Here is a 12704-nt window from a genome sequence, read left to right on the forward strand (position 1 = left end):
GTCACTCCTCGCTGCCACAATAATTCTGAATTGAAAAGGTAACCCTGTAGCGATAGTACAAGTAGAGACGGAAAAAAGGGGGTGTGCTTCCCCCTTCCCTTTTTGTCCTCACGCTTTAGTACGTGCTTCAACGTTAACAGTAATTTCTATGGCATGAATTTAGTAATGCGAAGAGCGAATTGCCGATGCAGAACCACAAGCTTTACTTTGTTTCATTATCACCTGGCATAGAGAAATTCACCGCATATCGTGACCCAAATGAAGCGACGTAGTGATACGCGTACTTCTCACGTCAACAGCGGTGCGTTTTGATTTAGGTTTTCGCAAGCCTCAGCCCGTGAACGTGATATATGAGGCTGTGATTGGTTGACTGTTTAATTGACTTGTTCTTGCCGGTTACCGGACAAAAGTTCACCGGACAAAAGCTCACCCGTTTTTTCACAAACCCGGACACAAACTCAGCTCATTTTGTTTTTGCCACCCGGGCGCGACACGGGCAGGGATAAAGTGCGGACGCAATGGACATTGCACCATTTTTAGAAGAACTGACATCCCATTCCTTGCAAAGGTGTCGAAAGATAAGTCACAACAGGCAGAGAAGCAACGGCTTGGGACCAAAATTTAGGTCACCTAAACTGAGTGGAGCTGACAAGATCAAGCTTGCTTGACTGGGACCCTTGTTCGTTGCCCAAGAAACTTTGTGAACTAGAGTTTTTGAACCCGAAGAGTGACCGAAAAAGCGGGAAAATTTACCCATAATTCACCGCGCGGTTACGCCGACGGCGACGCCGACGCCGGTGAAGCCGGAAACGGGCGCCTAAGAGCTGCGCTCTGAAATTATGTTGTTTTCAAGCAATCATTCGGCCATTTTTATTGAGAAGTAACGAGTAACGGATAGCGTAATTCAATAGGAGATACCGTAAAATAATAGCGACAATACTCCTTAGTCATTTCTGATTCTAACGAGCACGTTAGAGCTTTAGTGAAAAAACTAACGCGTTACCAGTAACGTCGTTACTTGTAAAGCCTTAGTTCCAACACTGCTGCTTCAGCGGACCATTAAAAAAGAGCTCCCTTTTTCTCCATATGGCATTCGGTATTCATCGATAGTAGTGAACCGGCGCCATATGACATAATCGTGCTCCTGGGGCTCCATAGCATTTAGAAAAGCAGCATGGTTGTGCGACATGCAGGTGTCAGTGTCCGAAGCGTCCGGGTATACTTTATTGAGTGTGTGAAATACCTTAGAAAATCGTACATAAAAATAAACAGCGAAATCAATTGACTGGTAGTTCTGGATAAGCTGGCAACCTTAAGGCCTTTTTAACCCCACACATTATGGCTGCAAGCCAAAAGGTTGGCTGATATTCTTTTATCCTCTTTGTTGATCGTTGGTGCGTCTGTATCTATGTTTGTCTGTGTCTTTAACTGATTGCCATAATCTTATTTCAAAAACCACACCATCTTTATCGATTGATTCACGTAAAACCTGCAAAAAAACAAAAAAACAAGGCTGTGGCGTGGCTCAGTGTCAACGCCTTCGCTTCACACGCGGTGGACGCAGGTTCGAATCTCGCGGGCGGCGGACTTTTTTAAAGATTTTGAAACATCGCCGACGGACGCCCTACCTCGCCAATTACAAAATCAAGAACATATACACACTAAACGAAAATATACCCAGATGGAAGTACATCGCTTGTCCTCTAGCGCATTACCTTATGGGAGGTTTTTATACTCTGCAGCATGGGAGTTCAGAATGAACTCCCACGCAGGCCAGAGGTTTTGGGGGGGTGCAAGGGAGTATGTACAGAACTCCCAGCAGTACGGGAGTCTGTTCATGGATCAATGGGAGTATTTATTTACTTCCATCAGAGTGTTCCTATGTGGATCCAAGGGAATATTCTTTCACATCCTTATGGGAGTTTTTACGTGGACTCACGGGAATGTTCCTTTACATCCACCTGGGAGTTCTTACGTGGATCCACGGGAGTATTCTTTCACATCCAAATGGGAGTTTCTACGTGCACTTATGGGACTATTTTTTCACATCCATATGGGAGTTCTTACGTGCATTTATGGGACTATTTTTTCACATTTATATGGGAGTTTTTACGTGCACTTATGGGACTATTTTTTTACATCCATATGGGAGTTTTTACGTGCATTTATGGGACTATTTTTTCACATCCATATGGGAGTTTTTACGTGCATTTATGGGACTATTTTTTCACATCCATATGGGAGTTTTTACGTGCATTTATGGGACTATTTTTTCACATCCATATGGGAGTTTTTACGTGCATTTATGGGACTATTTTTTCACATCCATATGGGAGTTTTTACGTGCACTTATGGGACTATTTTCTCACATCCACCTGGGAGTTACTGCCGGGACCTAAGGGAGTATTCTTTCACATCCATTTGGGAGTTAGTACGTGGACCCACGGGAGTCTTCTTTCACATCCTCCTAGGAGTTGTATACCTACGGGGGTATTCCTTCGCATCCATCTAGGAGTTTCTTCAAAGCCAGGAAGTGTGGAAGGAAAGTCATAAGCAGGTAGCATCATGCACGAAATAAATTTATTGCGCTATGAATATTTTTTTCACATGTCGTGTAACAAGAGCTCATTTTGCCTTGGCGCAAACTGGCTTATACCCTGTTAGACGGCCATTTAAATGGCCTTCAGAGCAAACTCCTCGAAAAATGTCTGCGAACACCAAAGGGCACAGGCAGAGCCAAGATTGTGAACTGATTCACCAATTCTTTGAAGGAATTCATTCCGAAAGCCATTTAAATGCCTAACTGACAGGGGTATTTATTACAATGTAGGGTACGCTAGGCTAACTGTGGTACACAAGCCACGATTGCTCTGTAGAAATTTATCAATTCCAGTGCCTTCACCCGTGTCTTCATGTAGCAGTCGGCAAAACCACGTTCAATGAAAGTCAGCATCTTATGTGCCTTCTTTACATAGTGGATGTGGAAAATCCAGTAGACGGCAATGAGGTACGCCACATCCTGATGGAGCCATACCATAAGTACAAAGTTCTTCCTTAATCAGTCCTAAAATATTGAAATAAATTACCTCAAACTGGACAGAATTCGATAAAACATAATATGAGAGTCACAGATTTTTCACCTCAGCTTATTTATGTTAAACACTCTGACTGCTCCCTCTTAGACGTCGCAGCTTGCTCGTTATATGTAGTAGCGGCAGATGCAATTACTCTTCCTGCAATCAGTCCGCTGTTGGCCATTCTCTTTCCTGCGTAGTGCTGGAAGGGACCTGTAACCAAAAAAGCACAAGCATTTAAGTTAAAATGTACTCACAATCAACACAACAGATGTTTCCGATGTTATCGTATGAACCTTGCAAACCAGGTGGAGAGTGGACTTCTCTCAAAAAGTGAATTGAAGAGTTTCTTCAAAGCAATATCAATACTACTGATATTGAAAATATGGTAAAAGGGCAGAATGGTTTTAAAGTGATATAGCAACGAAATTGTAGTGCCTATTTTATTGTCTAAATGTCAACCATGTTTTTCCATACAGTGGAGACACCAATTTTTTGCTCAAAAAGACACAAAACATTTAAAACTAGTGTCTCAGAAGATCTCCCGATATGCATCACGTTCGTGACGTCTGGTTCTCCTTCAGTCAAGGCTATATGGGGGCTGGCGTGGCTGTGAGCTTCGCCACTTGATGACGTCAATGCACTACAAGCTGGTCGTTCGAGTTGTCCCTCCTCGCTCTCCGCAGGAGTTGAATAGGCACGGGAGAAAAAAGAAAACCGGTTCAGCCAAGTTAGACAGGGCTCAGGCGCACACAGCCTGCCACCATGCTCCCGTGTAGTGGTGCTGCTTCTATGTAGTGTGACGTGACAGTATTTGGTTTATTTAAATAATGTTTCGGCGTCTTTTTTAGCAAAAAAAAAAAAATCGGTGTCTCCATGGTGTGGGCAGAACATGGTTAACATTTAGACAATACAATTAGTGCTAAAATTTTGTTGTAATAACCTTTAAAAAAAAAAAAAAGAAAGAACAAGGTACACCCTTATTTTCAACAGTTCACATCAAACATGTTTATAACTATCTACCTTTCTGTGCTAGTTTCCTTTTCCATCGTTTCATAGTCTCAGTAACTTTAAGGGTGAGTGACAGTCCTGCAAAAATGTCATCAAGCATGTAAAAATTTTCAAAGCCGGAAAAATTGACAGCTTATTGCAAGCTTTTAAAAAGTCATACCAAACAAAACGACCTATTGCAAAAACTGTAGGATACCTGTCTTGCTGCATGTAAGCTTAAGAAATTAAAATTAGTATACATTTCTAGCGATTTACTCCTACAAACTATAATTTTCTTCACTCTCGCACAATCACTAGGCAGAAGAAGCAAACGCCCTCCCATTATCATAATTGTGTGCACTGCAAACATGCAAGAGTTATCAACTTTTTGAGAAACGACTATAAGGGATAGCTCACATATACGGCACAGAGCTAAATCAACAGTAAAACAGTGCTGACTTGAACTTAACTTAGTACTGATACAGCAGTATATGAGCATCAGATCATTAACAAAGAGCAAAGTCAGCACTATTCCCAGCACTTACTAATAGTACTGCACTATTGTAACGCCCCGAATCTGGGTGAACCCTTTCAAATCACCGCATAAATTGGCTTCACAATGTATCGCACTACGATTTACCAGAGAGGTGCCTGAAGGCGGTGAAAGCATCGCAGAAAAAATTTCAAAGAATGAACTTACCCGAGTAAAAAGTAAAAAAATTGGTTTGGCTACCTATGGCACCAGTGTGCTAGTATATGCGCACCCTCCGACTGGCACAACAACCGACAGATGGCGGCAACGGCACCGACGCCTTATGGCTGCTCAGTAGCTCCACGGTCACGCCAAAAGCACACCACATGTAGCTGAAATTACTCAACGAACCATCGGTTTGATTATTTTTGTGTCCATTTAATGTGATTTATTGGGGGTGAAAATAAAATAATGTTCTGACAATTATAGCACCGAAAAAGTGTGCACCATTTATGACTCAAAAAGGTTGTCTGATTTTGGTGTGACTGGGCGGCTGCTGAGCAGCTACAAGCCGCTAGGGTTGATGTCGCCATCTGTCAGTTATTGAGCCAGTCAAAGGGTGCACAGTTAGCAGACGGGCACCAAAGGCAGAAAAAAATAGTCATTTTTTACCTTTTACTCAGGTAAGTTTGTTCTTTGAGCTTTTTATGCAGTGATTCCAATACCTTCGGGCACCTCTGTCGTAAATCGTAGCGTGATGCATCCCCAAACCGACTTAATGCAGTACTTTAAAAGCTTCAGCAAGATTAAGAACTTGGCAGCACAGGTCTAGTGTATATGTGAACAGATCTTAAAGGAAAGGAACAGAAATTTAGATTTCACAAAATAAGGTAGCAGGAGTGTTCAACGGGGCGCCACCAACCCCTAAACACCACTCATAAAGCGATATCTTGAACGGATAGCCATATTTTTGTAAAATAAGGATGCGATGAGTGAGAATCGCGGCATTGTGTTTCCTGCAGAATAGTTGAGGAGGGGGGGAAACAGCCTCGCGGAGTCAAAGTGAGAAGAGGAGGAAACCAGAATCTCGACGTCACGGGCCTTTTTGGCCATTGTTCAAGCATGCTCTTCTTTCACAAAAATACAACCATCCGTTAGAAATATCGCTTTATGCGTGATGCTTTCGGGCTTGTAGCGTCCCGCCTAGCGCTTCTGCGTTGTTTTCCGAAATCAAAATTTCGCTTCAGCATTCCTTTAAAGGATGTACACCTAACAATTATATTTGGCAAATATATAACAAGGACTTACCTAACTTATACAAATAATTTCAATTTTTTTAGTTGTAATAGACTGATTTCACAGGCCAGTTTGGCTAAGCCACTGCTGCTGCAATGCATCAAGGGAACTTTCGTCTTTCTGCATGTGCCCCAACCTCGCTGGAGCTCTGCGCATGCAAAGCGCGAGACGGCACGAGGTGTCTCAAGCACTGCCACCTGCCTCTTGTGAACTAAAGTTATGGCGGCTTCACAGATGCACTGAACGCTAGGTGAGATCGGTCTATTCCACTAAAGACTAAAATAACCATACCAACAGGCTCTTATCAATCTTTCATGAGTCTTGATTGTTTCAAAAAGCAACATGTCCCCTATACCCTGTTTCATTATAGTAAGTTACAGCTCAAGAAGATGGGGCGAGCAGTGATGTGATTGGCCTAAGCCGTTTTGGAGCACCTTTCGGAGCAGCCAAAACAGTGTTCTGGAGCAGCAAAAGTGGCTTTTGGGGCAGCTAATACAGTGTTTCGGAGCAACAAAAGTGGCTTCTGGAGCTGATATTTTTTGAAAAATAAAAATTTATGTTTCAAGTGCTGGACAAACAAAGGGCACTTTGCTCGCCGCAGTAAACAAAGTATAGTCAAGTTAGACTACCTGGGAGTTTTTCAACATTTAACTGAAATTCCAATGCCATGCCACATTTTGCAATGCTTCAGTTAAGTGATACATATAAATGTACCCGCTATAGGTAGATAAGAACCAAACTGCACATATTAAAATTTATTCCAAAATGACCAGCTTAGTGTTAAATATCACAACATTAGGTTGACTAGCTATATAATAAATAGAAGTAGTCTCTAACTGTCGATACACGTGACCACTGCAGTGAAATGCGAAATTGTCACGCGAGCGGAGATGGTTGTTCGATCGAAACCATGCCACTCCGCTCCGTCGCCAACTAGTTCCCAAAATTGAACACAAAATGTAACTGTCCAGCATACGACAAAAAACAGTCAGTCCAGCCGTACGTGCTTCCCAGACTGGCTGGCAAGGTACAAGCTAAAAAAAAAAAAAAAAATTAGCACATTGATGCAAGATATTGCGAGCCAGTGTCAAAAAGTTCTCGGAGCACTTTGTGCAACGACTGAACTCGAGACAAACAAGCGCGCTGTGCGGGTTCACCGTGCAGACATTGCCTTCTTTGCTTTAGCTCACTTTTCTTCACTAACTTTCTTTCGCGACGGATTTTTCGCGCACCGGGGTCCCCCTCGAAAGAAAGCCCACCGAAAAAGCTTCGACACAACAGTCTTCGAGCAAGAGTTTTTTTTTGTAGTAGCGTATTAAACAAGAACAAGGATGTTGATGAACATTAGGGCGATCCTTACGTTTCAGTTTAGAAACCACCATATCTGCAGCGACGTGGCGACGGCAACAACCGACGTCGCGCGACCACGGCAACTTGCAGGCAGAGAGAGACCACATATAGTTTTCCCACGGCCGTTGGTTTGAGGAGCAAGTGCTTCAGCTCAAAAAGTAACTCCCGCCTCGCCAAAACGTGATTTCGCTTCACAGCATGAAGGCGTGGCTGGTACCCAACACGCTAGTGTCGAAGCGTCCGCACATGCCCGCGTCCATCCCGCGTCTACCGTCTACCATTGAAAAAGTTTAAAAAAGACGCGAGACGACGAGAGCGCTAAACGAGAGACGGCGGGAAAAACCCAGTGGAAAAACCATACAAGACCGGATGAATCACAGCAGAGCCATAAATGTAGAGAGTTTGGCCATTCGTTGGGAAGTATAGGAGACAAATGAGGAGGCGCCATTGGCCGAAAGCGGGCTGGGCGTGTTCCAGGGCGTCTTCAGAAATTTGAATGTGACCAACCAGAAGCAGGAAATAATACCCTGGCGGTGGTCGCAAGAAACAAACCTGATAACTGCAATGGAGTAACTCTCAATGGCTGAAAATATGGTACACGTATGTTTCAATCACGTCAATCCAAAATGATGGTGGACGAGTGCGACTAGCGGAACGATCGACATAATCCGTACGCCAAGCGCCGAGAATCTGCCGTTCGAGCGGTCACACTCTGCCCGCGCAAAACAGATTTGCGCGGCGCATTCGGTTCTTACATCTTTCTGCATGATCATGATCAAAACAACACGTGAACCCTATTTTCAACCACAAAGAGCTACTACACTTCACTCTTACGCGCTTGTTAAAACCATATACGAACATAGACTTTTGATCAGAACTGTTTGCTGCTACCACCGCTAGGGGATTCTTTTCGGCTTCTGGTTGGTCAAGAGAGCATGCCAAGCCCTCTTTCCGACTCTGCCGCAAGCCCCGACTCTGCCCGCGCCTCCCATTGACCAAACTCTCTACATATACGGCTCTGAATCACGGATGAACGATTGATGCTGGGCACTTTTTGTCGGGCGGCCGCTTGCGCCACCTAGCTCACGTGTGCTCGTTGCGGTACTCAGTTTAGTCTCAGTTTTGAAAGGCGACCAAATTTGGTCATTTGGCGCAGGCCGGGCGCAGATTACCCATATTTCGTCAAAATGTAGCAGGATGTAGCAGAGTTAGACCCTTGGCGCAGTTTGGCGCAGCAATCACATCACTGGGCGAGGGAAAGGAAGGCCGGGGAGGAGGAAGCAGACGGAATGCTAGATAGAAGAGGGAAAAACTTTCTCCTCTCTTCTCCAGCAATTCGTCTGCTTCCTCCTCCCCGGCCTTCCTTTCCCTTTCCTTACATTCTTGAGTTGTAACAGACTATAATTACGTGAACGACAGACAAAGGCAACGCCAGACGAGGGGAGAAAGGCCAAGCACTAGAAAGGTTGGGGAGGGGAGAAACCTACCCTCCTCTCTAACATTCCTAGTGCTCTCTCTTTCTCGCCTCTTCTTCTGTCCAGCCTTCCTAGTGCTTGCCCTTTTTTTTTGCCCGGCGTTGCTTCGCTTGCACTGCACACAACTAGTGACGCAGACTATTAGCAATGTGCACGACAAAAAGCGTCGCTGTAGTTGAGGTTTGCGATCCGCCGAACCAGAGCTTCCTGTATACTGATAATGCTTACCCAAATGCCGGCTAACGGGGAGGGAAATCCTGCCAATTACAGGAAGGTAGAGGCAAATATTGCCAATCAGGACAAGGGAAATTCTGTTTGTGACGTCACAAACGGAAACCATTAGAGGGTGCCAACGAAACATCTTGGAGCTAATGGAAGTGGAACATAAATAGCTCTGATGAATGCCCGGTCCGGTTTTCGAGCTGCGCAAGGGCCACTGGTCCTCTCACTCGAACAGTGCTTTCAGCTCTTCATTCTGGTACCTGGGCCACAAGTTGTGCCAGCAGGCTTGCAGCACCAGCTGAAGGAGTTGAAGGCCCACTTCTGAAAATACAAAGCATAAAAGAAGCCATCACTTAGAACAACAAAAATAATAAAATCACACAAATAATTATAGTCGAGCTTTGAAGATTCATCTCAGCCACCTAGGTATTGTTAAGATAGATGGACCTTGCAGCACAGTAAGCCTGTCAAATTGCAGGCACCTCGGTCTCGTTTACAACCTGGTAACTCGGAATCAGAGGACAAAAAATTGTAACAAAGCCAAGTTACAATTAGTGGCCAATCAGACAATAACCTCTCAATATTTAGAAAGCATTGACAAAGAAGATGAGCACAGCCATGACAATCTGCTTGACTCACAATACCAAGTTCAGTGTCAGTCAACCAAATAATGCTCTTATGCCCTTGAAAACTGTGGCACGGATAAAGACTACCACCAAAAAGATACCCTGTCACCATGCTAAACCTTGCTCTACAAACGGACGTGTGAAGAGCAACCCACAAGGGCCACAAGAAAGCACCTGCCTCTCAAGAACCTTAGCTTCACCACAGAAGATGGTCTACTTTGATAAAAAGGACATAGCCTTGCAGCTATTTCAACTATCCGCTCACGTGATGGGGAAAGTATATCAAACATCTATATCAGATCGAAGATATAGTTTGACGGTCAAGTTGACCAACTGATTACGCAGCTAATTGCACGGAACAGAGGAGCCTGCTTTAATCTGTCGGTTAGCAATTGTCTGCTAAACAAATTAAAGAAGCACTTAACCAATTTAAGTAGCTATTGCTACTTAAATCGGCATCAGAAATTGATTCCTCGAGAACTATTGCAGACACGTCCACATTTATGACCGTAAATAGACTTTCGTAGACATTGGTTTAGTGCCCCCTTAAGAAAAAAGGAAGACAAGTCATTCGAATACAATGCCTGTATGGGTAGTGAGCTTCAAAGAAACTGCTCGTGCAGCTAAAAGTCTTTTGATCGCCTTGTAAATGTGCATAATGGTGACGGGGTATCTCATGAGAGATCATTAATGCTGGAGAAAATTGAGTATGTCGTAGAGCTGCGAGAAGGAAAAAACGAGAAGGAGGAGGCAGTGCAGAAATATCAAGCGAGCATTCGCACAACCGAGTCGGAGTTGCCGGAGTCTTTCCTTTTTCGAATGTGCTGGCGAACTTCGGAAACCCGTCAAACAAAAAGCATATTAATTTTTTTTTAAAAAGGCGCCCACCTAATTGCTGTTAACTGCGGTACCTTCCTAAAAGCAGGGGGACAAAGGGGAGGCCTGGTCGCTCTGACGAAACAACAGATATTCTGTCGGCCGGTCACAAATTCCCCTCGGCTCCCCGCGAGCTGGGGGGATTTGAGAACATTCGTGATGCGGAGCACGTGAGTTTAGAGCTCGATGACGTTTAATCCTGTGCTCAGGGAGAAACCTAGTCGTGCGAATACTCTATTAAGAACTCACAAAAGGATGTTGGTCTGAACTCGAAGTTTCGATCGATCCTGCTTTGACTGCTCAAAACTGATATTGTTTTAGCGGTATAAATTAACTGAAATGAAACGTTTGTAATGGCTGTTTCACAAACTTGTGACTGCTTGTGACCGGAGGGTGCAAAAACAGATTTTAATCTCTTGCGACTGCTTAGAATTGGTAATATCGCTGCACAGTTAGTAAGAAGTTGAACAAGGCTTAAAATCCGGTTTTTACCCTCACTCTGGAAAGGAGAGGATGTAGTTGTGCACGCCCTGGTGAGCGAGATGGTTTCTAACTGCTCACAGGACACTGCTGCATCTCGCCGCGCGAGACCGCGCCAACCAGGCACGTAGCCAGGATTTTGTTTCGGGCAAAAGGAGGGGAGGGGGGGGGGGGGCCGGGGCCGCCTATGACAAAATGTTGTATGAGGGGGAGGGGGGACAGGAGGTCCCAGCAAAATGGAAGATTTCGGGGGGGGGGGCCAAGCCCTATGGGCCCCCCCACTTGCTACATGCCTGGCGCCAACCACGACCGAACCCCGAGGCTGAGAGTTTCCGGCATAAGCATGGAGAGGTAGGTACTGCTTGATCGGTGGTACCAGTGCTTGCAGAGTTCCTGTATAGGCTCCCTATGGGAGCCAGAGTTGCGTGCTCATCCCCGTAGCGCCGTCTTTCCTGCATGGCACGTTGATCCCTCATCTGACTGAATTCGGCGAATATCTGCGCCGCGCGTTCGAGGCTCGCCCGAAAGCAGGGGAATGTATGCCGGGGCGCACGCAACGTCTACTTTCCTGCACGGCATTTGAGTCTGCTCCTCACGTGATCGGATCTCGGCGATTAGCGGTGCGGCAGCATGTGGAAAACAGATGCGCAACTCTGGCTCCCGTAGGGAGCTCATAGACCATTTCATTTAGCTCTCTCAGGGCGGCGCCATTTTGTTAGACCACAGCACCCTCTCCACACATCCGGGAAGTTCAGCAGGGTCGGCGGGGTAAAACGAGAGAGGGCACGCTCCCGACTCTGCTAGCAGACGAAAAACAGGGAGGTTGCCGTTCTCCATCTACCAAACATTGAACTCTCGCTCGTGGCTGCCGTTATGAAGTGGTTCGCATTCTTAGAATATTTATGGCTACTCCAAAACCAGCCTTTAGTGCTCTGTTGTTTTATCTCAGTAAATGATCAACTAGCGTATCTTTGCCCTGTTACTTCAATAGCAGTGGAGTCAGCTGGCAACTCAACCACTGCGTCTATTGCGCCAGGAGAGCATGTTTTTATTTATTATTCCAGACTTCCACTCATCGTCGCTAAAGGCCCACACCAGTACCAACTTCGTATAGTAAAATAGCTACAGCGACCGGATTTAACATTAAAAACGAGCGTGTTCGTAATTATACTTAAACTATCGGAAAAAATAAACAAAATTTGCGACGAAAGCAGACGCTTACAACTCTTTCAACTCTCACCAACATTTATTTCGTCTCCGTTCAAACGACGGCCATCGAGCAGGTTCAGGGGAGGGAGCAGAGAAGGAAAAAGGAGGGGGGGGGTTGAAAGAGGAGGAGGAGGAAAAATGAGTTATTCGCGGCCTTCCCTCAAGGCCTCTGGTCCCTTCCGCCCAGTTCGGGACGGAGGAATTTCATCTGCCTGTCGGAAAGGGCTAGATAGAGAAGCCGAAGCGACGTTAGTGACCAAGCTCTTAAAGGGAAGCTGAAGAGCTTTTCGAAAAAAATGAGTTAATGGTTGATTCTGACTTGTTTGTGCCTGCTGAGTCCAAATATCACAACCATTTGACCCAAAATAATCCTTAAACGCGAAAAAAAGCGAAAAAATCAGAAGCGATCGCCGCAGCGGCACGCCATTGGCTAGCCACGCGTGACGCGCCGCTACGTCATAAAAGGACCATCTCGATTCTCGCTTGCTCCGTCGCTTGCGGAAGTAGCCGCGCGCCGGGCCTTCTGCTCTCGTAAATCGGGTTCGACTTCTGATTTTTCGAAATCTTTCGGTGGATCCGAAAGAGGAATGTGTCCAGACGACCCTCGACGTGACAAAGTACGCTTTCCAGTCGT

This window comes from Ixodes scapularis, unplaced genomic scaffold (assembly GCF_016920785.2).
Source record: "Ixodes scapularis isolate PalLabHiFi unplaced genomic scaffold, ASM1692078v2 PGA_scaffold1__304_contigs__length_218370807, whole genome shotgun sequence".
Classification (NCBI taxonomy): Eukaryota; Metazoa; Arthropoda; class Arachnida; order Ixodida; family Ixodidae; genus Ixodes; species Ixodes scapularis.